The following is a 17,612-nucleotide window of genomic DNA, read 5'->3' as shown; positions in this document are numbered from 1 at the left end:
TTCCTTGACAAAGTCAAACTACTCCTGGAGGTCACTCTGCATCCTGAACTGAATAGCTCATCTTGACAAATGCAGAGCTTTCTTATGGGCTTCTTATCTCTTCTTTTATATCCCTTTCCTTTGTCTTTGGTGATTGCTTGGTCTGTTTTATTATTCCACTGCATTACGGACAGATCTCTTTCTGGGAAGTTCCCATTTCTTTTGAATAGGATGGAATCCACTAGTTCAATTACATTTCAGTCCCACTGCCCTATTTGGGGGACACTAACCTCTTGGTATCCAAGAGACATTCCAAGTGTGAGTTTATTGAACACATGCTATTGTTCTCACCCAGTGAGGCCTTAATTTCCTTTTGTTGAATATCCCTCGTTGTCTACTATTTTTTACTACCAGAACATATTTTCCTGCCTACGACAGGCTAAAACACATTAAATTGCCAATATTTTTCACTACTGATTTGTTTTTCTTTCCTGTATGTAAATTTTTTTTGAAGTTACACATCACCTGATGGTGAAAACATTAATAATAGGAAGGTTTATTTGAGTTGGTTTCTGTTACATATGTGAAAGCAGTTTGTTCAAATCCTCAAAGACATCTAAGAATGAATTCATTCTTACCATGGTGAAAGGGTGATATACAAATTTTAAAGACAATGTTGGTATCAAAACAGCCTTTAGGAACTTATTCTACATAGGGAATGGAATTAGGCATATTTTTGCTAAGCTTAAGCATAATGTATTGCAGTATTAAATTTCAGAAATCTTCATGAAGTATAAATTACCCAAAGAAAAAAGGTAATCACATACCAGTATTTAATTAGTTTCCTGTAAAAGGAAGCAGCAATCAGAACACTGGCTCTCTATCAGAAGGCAACTCGGCGAGGACGTAGGAACCCTGAATTTTCATCTCTTTTTTTCCCCCGCCCGCAGTCGGGTAAATGGTAGCCCCCCGCCACCCCCAGCCCCAGTGAGTCTTCTAGACTGTAAACCCGGTGTGGATAGGGATTGTCTCTGTTGCTGAACTGTACTTTCCAAGCGCTTAGTATAGTGCTCTGCACAATGTAAACACTCAATAAATACGATTGAATGAATAAATGAAATGATTTGCCCAAGGTCAGGCAACAGGCCAGTGGCAGAGCTGGGACTTGAACACTCGCCTCCTAGCTCCCAGCCCCAACCTCTTTCCACTAGGCCGCACCTTCCACTAGATCCCACCATGCATTTCTACATTTTTACTACCCTATTCTTGTACAGCCTAGGACGAGAGGAGTAATAGTGCCACACTTTTTCAAGAAGCCACAATTACCGTCTAATAAACAGCCCCGATGCATTTCCTATTGAGAAACTGGTCACGAAACAAGAGGGCACCGAGGCGATATTGCAGTGGCCTCCTGAGTTTTCGGCACTTACAGAGTCTCCCTGGGCAACAGGACCAGGAGATGGCACCAGAGGACAAATTGCAAGACCTTTCTACGCAAGAACATTTGGCAGCCGCCATCTTATTGCCTCAGCTTCTCCACCCAGGTTGGCAGCTCCATGGAAGGTGGCAACTGGAGAGCAGTCACTGGATACTCCATTGACTCTCCTGTTGGTTCGCTGGAAAGAGTGTGGTTCTGGGAATGGGGAGACCTGGGTTCTATACAATATTGGTATCTTGGCCAGAGGGGAAGGCCTGCAAAGGGCTAGCCCATCCGTGGTGAAGTTTGCTGTTCGTAGAGCCTCCCAGGGCCTGCTGAGAGATCGACAGAACCAGTAGGAATCCTGACTGATGACTGGCTATTAACGGTAGCAAAGATTGCAACTATTCTAAATAATAATGTATTTGTTAAGCGCTTACTATGTGCAGAGCACTGTTTTAAGCGCTGGGGTAGATACAGGGTCATCAGGCTGTCCAACATGAGGCTCACAGTCTTAATTCCCATTTTACAGATGAGGGAAGTGAGGCACAGAGAAGTTAAGTGACTTGCCCACAGTCACACAGCTGACAAGTGGCAGAGCTGGGATTTGAACCCATGACCTCTGACTCCCAAGCCCGGGCTTTTTCCACTGAGCCACGAGGCAACTGCCTGTCTGTCCAAGATGCTGCGGACACAGCGTGGCACTCTGTTGGGGGTCACTTTAGCCATAACTGCTTGTTTCTTTTTTTATGGTACTTGTTAAACACTTACTGTGGGTCAAACACTTATCTAAGTGTTGGGGTAGGTACAAGTCAATTAGTTCAGACACAATCCCTGTCCTGCAAAGTCCTCACAGTCTGTAGTAGGAGAGAGAACAGGTATTAGATCCCCATTTTAAAGTTGAGGAAACTGAGGCACAGAGAAGTTAAGCAACTTGCCCAAGGTCACACAGCGAGCAATTGGCAGAACTGGGATTAGAACCCAGGGACTCTGACTCCCAGGCCCGTGCTCTTTAAGCCAGGCCACACTGCTTCTCCTGGGTCCTGCAGCCTCATGGTATTCGCGTCCCTGCCCGTGTACTTGCTCGGGAACGCGACTGGGAGGGATGAGAGTGTATGTGAGTGGCACTGTGCCAGCAACTAGGCCTCGAATCGGTTCCTTCACCCGGGGTCTCAATCCTGAAGTCTCAGCCCTGAAGTTCATCTGTCATTCCTGAAGGGAGACTTCATTCGATCGGATTCATTCAGCGCTTACTCTGTGCAAAGCACTGTACATTCAAATACCCCAGAATAGGCCAATTTATTCAAATCCAAAGTTTCACCCTCCTTAGTAAAAAAAACATGACCACTCAAATCAGACAGGTGACAGCAGTTTAGGTAAAGGAGAGAAAATCCAATACTTTTAGGAGTTATTGGATGGGATAAAGGTATGAGAGAAATTAAAAAGAGGATCAAACTAAACTCATAAATCTCCCTTAAGAGTAAACCTCTTCACTAGCCATGGACCCCACCCTCCCCTTTTCCCCCCACAACCCAAACAATTTGCTCATGTGAGTTATTTTCATAAAATACTTGTTTTGATTAAACAGCTTTTGGGGCATCAGAACTCCACTAGACCTGATCGTTGTGACCAAAAAAAAATCCATCCATTTTGCTTTTTCTGCTGAACTCCTTGAAAAATAGATGTGTAACTATCTTTGATCTTGAATAAAAATATCGTTTGGGTGGGGATCCCATTTATTCATAAAGAGTGGGAGGATAAAGGGAAAGGAAGCTGCGATTTCAGCATTAGCAAGGTTGTGGCTACTGCAGCAGCTGTAACTGGCCTGTGGCTCCCAGAGGATGCCAGGCCTGGACCACTGGCAAGTGGGACTCGGGCCATTTTCTCCCAGCTGGAATCTTTGACTATAATGTTCATCTGTTTGTCCTTAATTTTGCACCAAAATTGAAGGAGAATCTACATTTTGCAGACTAGAACGCACTATGCCAATCCCACTAAATACTAACTCCAAAAGAGTTCTGCAGTACGGTACTCTGTACACAGTAAGCCTCAACAATAATAATAATGTTGGTATTTGTTAAGCGCTTACTATGTGCCAAGCACTGTTCTAAGCACTGGGGTAGATACAGGGTAAGCAGATTGTCCCATATGAGGCTCACAGACTTAATCCCCATTTTACAGATGAGGTAACTGAGGCATAGAGAAGGTAAGTGACTTGCCCATAGTCACACAGCTGACAAGGGGCGGAGCTGGGATTCAAACCCATGACCTCTGACTCCCAAGCCCGTGCTCTTTCCACTGAGCCACGCTCAATAAACACCAATGGTTATTATTATTAATAATAATAATATTTGTTAATCGCTTACTATGTGCCAAGCACTGTACTAAGCATTGGGGTACAGGGTAATCAGGTCCCACATGGGGCACACCGTCTAAGTAGAAGAACAGATATTGAATTCCCATTTTACAGATGAGGGAATTGAGTACCAGAGACGTTAAGTGACTCGCCCAAGATCTCCCAGCAGGTAAATGCCGGGATTAGAATCCAGGTCCTCTGACTCCCAGGCCCATGCTACCTCCACTCCACCTTTCAGTAGAACCCATATTCCAAGAGAGGAGGGGACTTGGAGGATGCATCACTTAGTACAGTGCTCTGTACAAAGTAAATGCTCAATAAATATGATTGAATGAATGAGTACCCATTGTGTGCTAAGCACTGGGATGCATTCAAGATAATCAGTTTGGAGTCAGTTCCATCTCATATGAAAATTACTGTCTAAGAGGAAGAAGGAACAAGTATTTAATCCTCATTTCAGTCAATTGTATTTATTGAGCTCTTACTGTGTGCAAAGCACAGTACTAAGCACTTGAGAGTACAACGTAAAAGAATTCCAGACATGCTCCCTGCCCACAGTGAGATTACAGTCTAGATTCAGATTCTGAGACACAGAGAAATTATAATACCAACAACAACAATAATAATAATAATAATGCTATTTGTTTAACGCTTACTATGTGCCAAGCATTGTTCTGAGCACTGGGGTAGAAACAGCGTGTCAGCGTGTCAGCATGGCTCAGTGGAAAGAGCCTGGGCTTTGTAGTCAGAGGTTATGGGTTTGAATCCCAGCTCAACCCCTTGTCAGCTGTGTGACTGTGGGCAAGTCACTTAACTTCTTTGTGCCTCAGTTACCTCATCTGTAAAATGGGGATTAAGATTGTGAGCCTCACGTGGGACAACCTGATGACCCTGTATCTACCCCAGCACTTAGAACAGTGCTCTGCCCATAGTAAGCACTTAACAAATACCAACATTATTATTATTATTATTATTATTATTATTAATCACCATTTTACAGATGAGGTAACGGAGGCACAGAGAAGTTAAATGCCCAAAGTCACACAGCTAACAAGTGGTGGAGTCCGGATTAGAACTCAGAACCTCTGACTCCCAAATCTATGCTCTTCTTTCCACTAAGCCATAATAATAATGTTGGTATTTGTTAAGCGCTTATTATGTGCAGAACACTGTTCTAAGCACTGGGGTAGATACAGGGTAATCAGGTTGTCCCACATGAGGCTCACGGTCTTAATCCCCATTTTTACAGATGAGGTAACTGAGGCACAGGGAAGTTAAGTGACTTGCCCCTAGTCACACAGCTGACAAGTGGCAGAGCCGGAATTCGAACCCATGACCTCTGACTCCCAAGCCCGTGCTCTTTCCACAGAGCCACGCTGCTTCTCTATACATAGCCATACGGGGGACAAGTGCCAGAGCTGGAATTATTTCCCAGATAGATCTCCTAACTCCCAGTCCTATGTTCTGTATGGGCAGAGAGCTCCAGAACTTTGCCAGATTTTTGATTCCTCAGTCCTTCTCTTTTCTCCACCAAGTACACATGACCTTGGAAAACATTAACACTACATGGCACGAGCGAAACACCACAAATAATTTTAAATAAATTCAAATTACAAATTTCAGACATATGGCCGATGGTGATGCAGAACTTTACTCCATGGCAGATTTCATTTCACCGTAGTTAATTCACGTTCTAGCCACCAAAGGCTTAGATCTTCCTCCAACTCTCTCACTTCTATTTTCCCTTCTGTCACCCCCACCCCTACCACCACCACCACAATTTTTTTTTAAATTTAAAACCTTCCTAGTTCTGACACTAAAGTTACAAAGAAGATTTATTGTTCTCTCAGGTCACTTTAAAGTGTTTCTGAAAATGAAACGATGGTTTAGAGGGAGCTGAGTGTTAGAGATTGATGAGAAGTCTGTGGCGTGCAAAAAATGGCTTTACCTTGAAACAATAGATAAGATGATCTCCTGAGTGATGTCAGACATTAGGTCAGTGCTAAAAGCTGTGTTAGCAGATCACTGACAGGAAGAGTGATTGGTGATATGATGTAACAGGCATTTTAAGTTTGAAAATTAGTACTTATTTTGCCTGTTCTCTGCTTTGTGGTAAAGGGTGTCATCATGGGTTTCACTTCAAAGGTCATCAGGTAAAACGTTCCTATGTTGGGATACGTCGGCATCTCATGACAGAAGTAAATGCGTCTGGGATAGCCATCTCCCTCGCTGAGGCTTGAGAAATCTCTGTTCTGCTGATTAGACAGAGACCTCATGGGCCTGGAAAAGTGTTGCCAAATGATTCTGATTCTGAATGCCATATCATTTCAAAGGAATTGCAGTTGAGGTAATAGGATTTATTCCCTTGTTGTATGCAGAGGGAACTGTAGAGCTATCTCTTTGCGTAAAATTTGGAATAGGCCCATCTAGTCAAACGGAGAGAGACCTAGTGCCCACAGATGAGGAGATGCTTTCTCCAAGTTTTCAGGAATGGTTTTGTGAGTGTGTTGGGATGGGGGAGGGCTTGTTTATTAAGGGCTTCTCTGTCCTTAAGTGCTGGGTTTGATTCAAGATGATAAATTCAGACCCAGTGTCTGTCCCTCATGGAGCTCCCCATTTAAGAGGTAGGGATAGTGGGTCTTGTCTTGCCTTATGCTAAATCATTTCCAACCCATAGTGACTCCATGGACACATCTCTGCCAAAATGCCCCATCCTCAACTGCTATCATTCTGGTAGTGGATCCCTACAGTTTTCTTAGTAAAAATACGGAAGTGGTTTACCATCGCCTTCTTCCGCGTAGTGAACTCAAATCTCCGCCCTCGCTCTAGGCTTCAAGGCTCTCCATCACCTTGCCCCTTCATACCTCTCTTCCCTTTTTTTTTTCTACTGCCCACCCCGCACTCTCCACTCCTCTGCCGCCCACCTTCTCACCGTCCCTCGGTCTCGCCTATCCCGCCGTCGACCCCTGGGCCACGTCCTCCCGCGGACCTGGAATGCCCTCCCTCCTCACCTCCATCAATCTAATTCTCCTCCCCTCTTCAAATCCCTACTTAAAGCTCACCTCCTCCAAGAGGCCTTCCCAGACTGAGCTCCCCCCTTTTTGCCTCTGCTCCCTCTACCCCCCCCTTCACCTCTCCGCAGCTAAACCCTCTTCTCCCCCCTTTCCCTCTCCTCCTCCCCCTCTCCCATCCCACCCCCTCAGCACTGTCCTCATCCGCTCAACTGTATATATCTTCATCACCCTATTCATTTTGTTTATTTTGTTTAATGAGATGTACATCACCCTGATTCTATTTATTTGCCATTGTCTTTATGAGATGTTCTTCCCCTTGACTCTATTTATTGCCATTGTTATTGTCTGCCTGTCTCCCCCGATTAGACTGTAAACCCGTCAAAGGGCAGGGACCGTCTCTATCTGTTGCCAATTTGTACATTCCAAGTGCTTAGTACATGCTCTGCACATAGTAAGCGCTCAATAAATACTATTGAATGAATGAATGAATGAATGAATGAATGAATGAATGACTCTCTCCCATGCCACTGCTGCCCAGCACGGGTGAGTTTTGATTGTAGCAGTTGGCCTTCCACTCGCTAGTCACTGCCCAAGTTAGGAATGGAATGGGAATACCTCTGCTTGCCTCTCCCTCCCGTAGCTGAGATCAGTAGAGTACTGGAAACTCTCCAGGTGTGATCCTGAGAGGGTGAGGGACTGCCCATTTTACATGTGAGGAAACTGAGTCACAGAGTGGTTAAGTGACTTGTCCAAGTTCTCCCAGTGGGCCAGTGGCAGAGTAAGAACTAGAATCTGGGTCTCCTGACCCTCAACTCTGTCCTTTCAAGTAGGCCGTGATGCCCTTCCTATCGGTTATCTGGCTTATATAAACCTGTATCAGAACATGAGTTGGAGGGCCAGTGACACCCCTGCTGTGAGTACCACTTAATTTCTCTCTGCCTCAGTTCCCTTAGGGAAACCTGTAAAATGGGGATGAAATACCTGTTCTCCCTACCTCTTAGACTGTAAACGCTGATTAGGACAGGTACAGTGTCTGAGGTGATTATTCTATATCTGGCCCAGAATATACTGCAGTGTTTGGCACAAAGTGAGCACTTAGCAAATCCCACAATCATTATTATTGCTCCTGCCGTATTTGGCTGCTGTTGCCTTCACCCCATGATGCATGGTGAGATGAGCTTTTTCTCCCCATTCCTCTCCCCACCTGCTCCATACTGACCTTTCTTTCTGAGGTCCAGTCACTGTTATTCTGGAGCTTCACAGTAGAAATAGCATGGCCTAGTGAAAAAAGTCAATCACATTTATTGAGCGCTGTGTGCAGTGCACTGTACTAAGCATTTGGGAGAGTACACTATAACAATATTATAGACACAATCCCTGCCCATGATGAGCTGAGCCAGGAATTCTAATACTGGGGTTGTGGGGGCAGTGGGGGAAGAGAGAGAAAAAAGAACTACTACATGGGTCTGGGAGTCAAAGGACCTGAGTTTTAATCCCAGTACAGCCACTTGTCTGCTGTGTGACCTTGGGCAAATCATCTCACTTCTCTGGGCTTCAGTTACCTCATCTATAAAATGGAGATTACGACTGTGAGCCCATGTGACACATGGAGTGTCTCCAATCTGACTAGTTTGTATCTACCACAGCATTAGTACTTTGCCTGGTACATAGTAAATGCTTAACAAATACCAGAAGAAAAGAAAATAGCCGATAGTGATAGAGCCCTGCTTCCATACTGTGGTTAGGCACCCGAGCCATTTCCTCTAGTCTGGACATTTCTGAGCTCTGGCTTCCTTAAAGGAACCAAGAAATCTGAGTAGGAGAATATTACTGGAGTTGACTGAACACTGGGGCAAATAAGAAATGTTAAGCAAAATGAAATAAAAATGAGTTTGAATTGTCTCCGGGGAAGCAATCTATACAGTGTGCTTTGCAAGAAAATTATTTTATCTACACAACCGCCACTGTTCTTTCTCCCTGCTCCATGAATCATTTCTTCATCCACAGTTCTCTGATATTTTATGACCAAGCTTATAAAATATGGAGAAAGCCAGGTCTCCATGCAGTTTGGGTTTTTTTTTGTAAGGTGAATTATGATCCAGTGGAGAATTACCTTTTAGGAATTGATAAATAGTGGTGATGAAGTCATTTTTTTAACTTTTCAATTAAATGATTTTAAAAAAGCTTTGTGACCAAAACCAAAATCCTCTTAAGCCTTTGCACTAATTACCTTTTCAACTGAGTCGCTTAATTCAAAAGGCACTTTTTTTTAAATTTTCACACTCAAAATCAGGAATTTCGAAAATGACATGGTGAAATCCACCCATTTCCTGAAGGCAATGACTTTCTAATTCCACTGGCTGTTGAAATATATTTACTTTGCATAAACAATGATGATATGCAAGCCTGGGTTAACTATAAGCAAGAAAATGAGTCTTTGGCTTCTTCCTGGCACTGAGAACCATCTCCGTTCATTCTAAAGTTGGTATTTGTTAAGCGCTTACTATGTGCAGAGCACTGTTCTAAGCGCTGGGGTAGACACAGGGGAATCAGGTTGTCCCACGTGGGGCTCACAGTCTTAATCCCCATTTTACAGATGAGGTAACTGAGGCACAGAGAAGTTAAGTGACTTGCCCACAGTCACACAACTGAAAAGTGGCAGAGCCTGGATTTGAACTCATGACCTCTGACTCCAAAGCCTGTGCTCTTTCCACTGAGCCACGCTGTTCTAGTGGAGGGAACTAACTGAGCAAGCTTACAGAGATAATCAGAGCTAGAGAGCAGAAATCAAACATTCACATGAGGTATCTTGACCATAAACCACTCATAGGCTTTTCCAAAAAAAAAAAAAATCGTTCTAGTTTCTTATGATAATTTACAGACAACTCCTTAGCTGGATTAGGGTAGGTCTTCTTGCAGGAATCTCTGAAAACACCAGCTCATCTTTCTTACCAATGTCTATCGGTTTCTACAGCGTGAGCTCCTTGCCTCTGATCTTTTCATTTCTTCTGTACCTGTGTTTATGCAGATTTTGCTGCTAGTAGTTCTGCTTCCATTACACAACTCCATTTTCTCCTGCCCTGACTAATCCTTTGTCCCCATAAACCTTAAAACACATTTGTAGGCTAATCTAATACCGTATATCGCCACTACCACAAATTACTCTAAGTGCTTTTCCATGAAAATGAAGGCTATCTTTTCAAAGCTCTTTCCTCTTGTTTGAAACCAACTTTTATGCTATGAAAGCATTTTATATGTCTATAGATCTGCCTTATGATGTTATCCTCCCAGGTGAAATAGAACCAAAATTCAGGGTAAAAATATGTCGGTATTCTTTGTGAAGGATTACAGTCCAAATCAGAACTAGAAAGTTCCCAAAATAGCCCAAGCACTGAGTCGGAATAGTCTCGTAAGCCGAGCATTTCAGTGTAAAGTGAACTCAGCCTCAAAGGCTGACTCTCACCTCTTTACACTGATAACAGTGGCCCGAAAACTTTAAAAAGGAATCCATTCTAGATGGTGAACGGGGTAGGGAGACACATGGGAGGCCACTGGGAGAAATGGGATATGTCTCTAAACGGGAAGCATGGAGTTTGCTCTGGCTTTGTGCAGAGCTGGCGAAGAAAGAATTGGGTGGGAAGTTGTGTTTTGTCTTGTGAAGGGAAAAGCCCATCAAATTCCTTATTATATGCCATATATTTTCAAAATCATTTGGAAGTGAAATCTGGATGCATTTGAGAGCCAGGTTGTCATGTGGCTTTTGAAAACCACGTTTGTATTCTAAAGAATTCTGGGCAGACCAATAGCGATGTCTATTTTGTTCATTCATTCACTTGTATTTATTGAGCGCTTACTGTGTGCAGAGCACTGTACTAAGCGCTTGAGAGAGTACAATGCAACAGTAAACAGACATATTCTACTTTCCCAAGTGCTTAGTACAGTGCTCTGCACACAGTAAGCACTCGATAAATATGATGGAATGAATGAATGACTTGGGCATATGGAAGGTGACCATCCAACCCATTTTTGGTGGGACAGTCATACTTTGTTGGGTTCTCCCCTTCACTGGAAGCCTGTGGGAATAGCAAATAGCCTAGCTTTAGCTGGGAATGACAAGAGCACAGAAAATAAGAAGTCTGGAGCACCAAGTGTAGGCAGAAGAAGAGTACAGCAACCGGAGAGAGTCAGTTAAAGCTGCGGCTGAGCACAGCCATCAGTTACCCAGAGAACCCACTTCCAACCCTAATAAAGAAAGGAAACAGCACGCCTAGTGAAAAGAGCACAGGTCTGGGAATCGGAGGCCCTGCTTCTAATCCCTGCTTCTAGAGAAGCAGCGTGGCTCAGTGGCAAGAGCACAGGCTTGGGAGTCAGAGGTCATGGGTTCGAATCCCAGTTCCGCCACTTGTCACCTGTGTGACTGTGGGCAAGTTACTTAACTTCTCTGTGCCTCAGTTACCTCATCTGTAAAATGGGGATTAAGACTTTGAGCCTCATGAGAGACAACCTGATTACCCTGTATCTACCCCAGCACTTAGAACAGTGCTCTGCACATAGTAAGCACTTAACGAATACCAACATTATCATTACTATCATCATTATTATTATTAATCCCAGCTCTGCTACTTACCTGCTGTGTGACCTTGGGCAAGCCAGTTCACTTCTCAGTTCCCTCATCTGCAAAATGGGAATTAAGACTAAGAGCCCCACGTGGGACAACCTGATTAACTTGTATCTACCCCAACGCATAGAACGGAGCTTGGCACATAGTAAGCACTTAACAAATACCATAATAATTATTATTATAAGACTCTAAAGCTCGTTGTGGGCAGGGAATGTGTCTGTTTATTTTTCTATTGTACTCTCCCAAGTGCTTAGTACAGTGCTCTGCACACAGTAAGTGCTCAATAAACATGATTGAATGAATAAAAATGAGGAAAGTGGTGGAGGGGGAGGGAGTCCCAAGGCAGAGGAAGGATGTAGACAAGGGCTCAGCAGTGAGATAGACAAGATCAAGGATCAATAAGTAGGTTGGTGTTCATAGGAAATCAGAGAGGTAAGGAAGGAGGGGGCAAATTGACTTTTTTAAAGCCAATGATAAGGAGTTTCTGTTTGATGTGGAGGTGGATGGGGAACCAACCACTGGAGGTTCTTGAGGAGAGAAGTCCGTTATATTAAACTCTCCCAAGTACTTAGTATGGTGCTCTGCATACAGTAAACACTCAATGCATACCATTGATTGGCCATTGAGGTCATACTCTACTGAATTTCCCAGAGACTCTCCCCCTCCCCTAATTCCCCAGCCTTGGCTTCCCTCTTTTTTCCCCAGGATAACAAGGTCCAGGGACTTCCAACGGAGCTGACACATCCATAGCCCTTCTTTGCCTCCATGACAGAAAGCAACAACTCTGAAGCCTATGTATTTTGTTAATGAGATGTACATCCCCTTGATTCTATTTATTGCTATTGTTTTTGTCTGTCTCCCCAGATTAGACTGTAAGCCCGTCAATGGACAAAGATTGTCTCTATCTGGTGCCGAATTGTACATTCCAAGCGCTTAGTACAGTTCTCTGCACATAGTAAGCGCTCAATAAATATGAATGAATGAATGAATGAATGAATGAATGAATGAATGAATGAAGCCCTTCTGACCATCCCTGGGAGGACTCCAAGCATAGATAGGATCTGACCACTCTCAAATCTTCCCCACATCACCTCTGCAGAGGCTTAATGGATAGATCACAGGCCGGAGGGTCAGAAGAACCTGGGTTCTAATTCTGCCTCTGTCATATATCTGCTGTGTGACCTTGGCATGTCACTTAAATTCTTTGGGCCTCAGTTACCTCATATGTAAAATGGGGATTATTCATTCATTCAGTCGTACTTACTGAGCACTTACTGTATGCAGAGCATTGTACACTAAGTGCTTGGAAAATACAATTCAGCAACAAAGAGAGACAATCCCTGCACACAATGGGCTTACACTCTAGAAAGGGGGAGACAAACATCAAAACAAGTAAACGGGCACCAATAACATCAGTATAAATAAATAGACACTATAAACAGACAGTATAAATAAATAGAACTCTAAATATGTGCATATATACACAAGTGCAGGGAGGGGAGGGTAGAGCAAAGGGAGCAAGTTGGGGAGCTGAGGAAAAAGGGGGACAGTCTGGGAAGGCCTCCTGGAGGAGGTGTACCTTCAGTAGGGCTTTGAAAGGGGGAAGTGTGATTGGCGGATTTGAGGAGGAAAGACATTCCAGGCCAGAGGTTGGACGTATGAGCCCCATGTGGGACAGGGACTGTGTCTAACCTGATTAACCTGTATCTACCCCAGTGGTTACAACAGTGCTTGGCACATAGTAAGTACTTTGGCACATAGTAAATACATAGTACTTGGTACTAGTACATAGTACATAGTACATAGTAAGCACATAGTACTTGGCACATAGTAAGTACATAGAGAAGCAGCGTGGCTCAGTGGAAAGAGCATGGGCTTTGTAGTCAGGGCTCATGAGTTCGAATCCCAGCTCTGCCACTTGTCGGCTGTGTGACTGTGGGCAAGTCACTTCACTTCTCTGCGCCTCAGTTCCCTCATCTGTAAAATGGGGATTAAGACTGTGAGCCCCACGTGGGACAACCTGATTCCCCTATGTCTACCCCAGCGCTTAGAACAGGGCTCGGCACATAGTAAGCGCTTAACAAATACCAACATTATTATTATTATTATTACTTTACTATTTTTTTTCATGGTTGCTGCCTTTTGCATCTGTCATTTGTATGTGGCAAGGAATTGATCCAGAAAACTTGTCTTTGTAAGTTTTCTCTTGGACAGAGTTTGGATTTCTTTGTTGTTCCAAATTCCTTTTCCTGTATTATGTTCTATGCCCTGACAAGACACAACATGAACTCAGTGACCTACCAGGGAGACTGTGGAAGCTTTCCAAATGAATGTAAGAATCTCTGAACTTCCTTAATGGGTCCCATCAATAGACTACTCAGCCCAGTTCTTTAGGCAGGAACTCGAGAACTGGGAGTAAAGGTTGCATGAAAACAGAGGACAATCTGAAGTACTTGATGGTTTGGATTGGTTTCCTTTATTGCTTAACTTTCCCAGATTAAGGTGGGAAAGACTTTCACGGGTAGTTCCCTTTACCACCAAAGTCCCAACTGCCCTATCTGCATAATGGAAACATAGTTTCTGGGAGAGGTTGGTATTGAATTCAGTCAGAGAGCCCTGAGGGAGGTCAAGCCCTGAAGAATGCTAGGCTGTGCCTCTCTTCCCACAATCAAGCCAGTGAACAAAAGACCCTCTCTATTATTTGAAGAAATATTCCCCATTGAAGATTTTGGAGTTTTTGACACCTTCCTACCTCAGAGGTCTTAGTACTCAAGTTCAGATTATATTTATTGAATTTTAGTTTCAGATTAACATGTACCATGCCCCACATATGTATGAAATCAGGATTTGTCTTATTGGGTTCAAAGTGTTTGCTTTGGAAACAGCAGGGATATTTTGAGTCTATATGGAAGAGAAGGAAAATGCAGTAACACATCCTCTCCCAAGTTACAGTATCTTCTCATAAGAGACATTGTAGACTGTTGGAAAGAACCTAGGCCTGGGTGTCAGGAGACCTGGGTTCTCAACTACCTCAGTCACTGACTTGCTGTGTGACTTTGGGCAAGTCACTTAACCTCTCTGTACCTTATTTACCTCATCCATAAAACAGGGAGAAGGTATCTACTCTCCCTACCTCTAAGACTGTGTGTGTGAACGGGCAGACGCAAAAATAAATTCAAAGTAGGGAAAAGCAACCCAGTTTAAAGATATGTACCGAAGTGCTGTAGGGAAGAATATTTAAGTCCTTGAGGGTAAGGACTGAGTGCATGGGTGACCCAGCAGTGACAGAAAAGAGAGAAGGGGAATGTCCATAATTCATTTTTATCTCACTTTTGCTTCTTATCCTCTCTTTCCTTTTAAATTATTTTTTGTAAAGCCACCCTCTCTCATCCCCTTTGATTTAATAAGCATCTTGCTGCATCTCGGAACAATTGCCAAATAAGAAAAAAAAGTCTCAATACTCCTTTCCTTTTCATATTTCCTTTTCTTCTCTATCCTCTTCCATCACAAAAAAATGAAAAATTTTTTAAAAAAAGTCTCTCCCACCAACAAAATCTCTATCGAAAGAGAGATACAATTTTGGAGTTATCTCTATATCATACAACATTTTAGGCACCTTTCTGGCTGCCTTAGCTGAAACCTCTAGCTTGCCCCGGGGTTCTTCGTTCTCTGTTGAAGGCAGCGAAGGTAAAAGTTTCATTGTCTCTTCAACAGGTGTTTCAAGACTGTGGCCTACTGAACTCCAGGGGAAAAAAAGGACATAAGATTACAGCTATAAAGGCAGGAAGGATCAGGTGGAAAATGAATTTGAAAAATGGAAAACAATATTAATTTGAAAGCCTAGGGGAAAAAAAAAGACTGATCGGGGGCTTCAGCCTTAAACTCTGGGCGGCCCCGTCTGGACCGTGCACTGCTCCAAGTGGCTTTTCCACTGCCAGCTATGTGCAGTGGGTGTAAATCATCCCTTTCTAACAACTCATGAATTTAAGTAAAAAGGACGAGAACAGTAACTGAAAATGAGCTTAAGAAAACAGGCCAAATGCCATTAAAGTCTCTTGAACTTTTTCCGTGCCATCTGTTTTCCATTTTGCCGTGCTGTTTAATTAGCATCAATCTTGTAGAATCACACAAATCAGTTTACCGAAAATAGTATCTCAAAGGAAGTGACCTTTATTTAATAGAGAAGAATGTTAAGTATAATGTGACCTTGATCAACTTCACCCCACTTTGGAAAAAAAAAATGTTTTCTCCTCAGTTGGATGATCTATTCCTCTGGACAGCTCCGTTTCAGCAGAGCAGGGCGGCAGATAGCTCTGAGCCGATCTGTAGCTGCGAATATATTTCTCGAAGACCAAAAATGGAAGAAATCCCAAGTAGAATAGTGACAATCCAGAAAACTATTCTTGTTTATCTTCAGGCCTGCAATACAGGACTTCTGGTTTCTGAACCAGTCAAGAAATCCACTGCCTAGAAAGTGTTCCTTCCTTATGGTGGCGGGGGGGGGGGGGGGGGGGGAGGTATAAAATGTCTGATAAAATAGTAGACTTCTGTCTTATAAAAAAGAAATGCTGAAAATGACTGGAAGATGAGGTGTATTTTCTGTTAGCTTGCTCTGGTTCTCAGAAATGCACAGGAGCCCAAATGACTAATCCACCGATCGATCAGTGGTATTTATTGAACTCCAGTTTGTGAAGAGCACTGTACTAGGGGCTCCCGAGAGTACAGTAGAGTTAGAGGGGATGATCCCTGCCCTCAAGAAGCGCACAGTTTAACAGATCTAAGGCAAAGATTTCCAAATGGGAAAAGGAGAGAGACAACCTGCTCAGTTCCCTGTTCGATTTTCCCTGTCTCTGGAGCACAGAGTCAGCTCACATAAAGGGACTTGGCTGGTTTAGATGCCAAATTGTCCCAGCTGCAGCAAGCAGATCACTGAGAAGGCAGAGTAGAGTTTCATAGACTTGAACCAGAGATTGTCTTTCTGCCAACCAAAGGTTCCAGAACTCCATCCAGATTGAAGCTCACGTTTCCATCCACACACTTCACTCCTCTCATGTCAATCTCTTCACTGTATTTGAGCCCTTACTGTGTCCAAAGCATCGTACTGAGCACTTGAGGGAGTACAGTACAACAGAGTTGGTAGATATGATCCCTGCCCACAAGGAGTTTACAGTCTAAAGGGAGAAAGACTTTAAAATAAATTACAAGTGGGGAAAATGGGAGAATATGATGATAGACAAATATAACTATTTATAATGCTGTGGAGCCAGGAATGAGGTTAATATCAAGTGTTCCATCTAAAATGCTCCCCTCCAGTCAATACTTGCTGATTCTTTCCCACCACTGAGTTTCTAAAATGCCATTTCCCACCTCAAGTTCTCTCTAAAATTAATTTAGAACTGTCCTGAAAATTTGAAGACAGCACTACCGTGTCTGAATGAATCTAAGTAGTTGACTGTCTGAAGCTCTTAGCACAGTGCTGTACACATAGTAAGCACTCAGTAAATACCATTGATTAATTGATTGATTGAAAGACCAAATCCGACTAACAGTCCCTTCCTCTTCGGTCCCACAAAGAGATTGTCCTTTGCTGTACTGTTTCACTGCTTTTTGAGGTTCCCAACCCGGTTTTGATTCTGCCTTTTGCTTTCCCAATATTCTCGCAGTTTCTGCTCACAAAGAGCTACCCCATTACTGGTGTCCCCACTCAAAGCTGGTAAGGCTGCCATTTTGGCTCCCAAGACCCCTCTGCCTGTAGCGCTATTTTGGCGGGCTTCAACAATGTATAAAGTGTTGTTTTGCTTTCCATACCTGCCTAAGACTCACTTCCTTTCCCTGCCCTCTCTACGTGATTTCATCCCACCCCTTTCCAGAATGCTTCTCTGTGAACCCTCCAGATTTATTTTCCAGAGTTATATACCAAACGCTTAGTATGGTGCTCTGCACACAGTAAGCTCTCAATAAATACGAATGAATGAATTAACCTTGCATAAAACAGTTAGGCCTTCTGTGGATTCCTGATACCAGAAAATCTACCCATTCTGTCCTTGGTCTATTTTCCTCCCCCTTTTGCTTATGTGCATATCTTTAATAATTAATAATTATTTGATATGTGCTATGTGCCAAGCACTATTCTAAGCTATAGAGTAAGATACAGGTAATCAGGTTGGACAGAGTCCCTGTCCCCATAAGCTCACAATGTTATTCCCCCATTTTACAGATGAGGTA

The 17,612-nt window shown here is 43.3% G+C and overlaps 1 protein-coding gene and 1 long non-coding RNA gene across 5 annotated transcripts in view; both read left to right on the top strand.

Moving 5' to 3' along the window:
- The window catches only part of PALLD (palladin, cytoskeletal associated protein), a 420,168-nt gene that overhangs the window by 219,860 nt on the left and 182,696 nt on the right, over positions 1-17,612 (top strand). The window lies entirely within an intron of this gene.
- On the top strand, positions 13,661-15,458 carry LOC114815529. The gene is made up of 2 exons (XR_003763316.2): positions 13,661-13,719; positions 15,102-15,458. It is a non-coding gene; the product is annotated as an uncharacterized LOC114815529 (long non-coding RNA).

This window comes from Ornithorhynchus anatinus, chromosome 12, assembly GCF_004115215.2.
Source record: "Ornithorhynchus anatinus isolate Pmale09 chromosome 12, mOrnAna1.pri.v4, whole genome shotgun sequence".
In the NCBI taxonomy this organism is placed as follows: domain Eukaryota; kingdom Metazoa; phylum Chordata; class Mammalia; order Monotremata; family Ornithorhynchidae; genus Ornithorhynchus; species Ornithorhynchus anatinus.
This window is presented reverse-complemented; position numbering and strand designations above follow the sequence as displayed.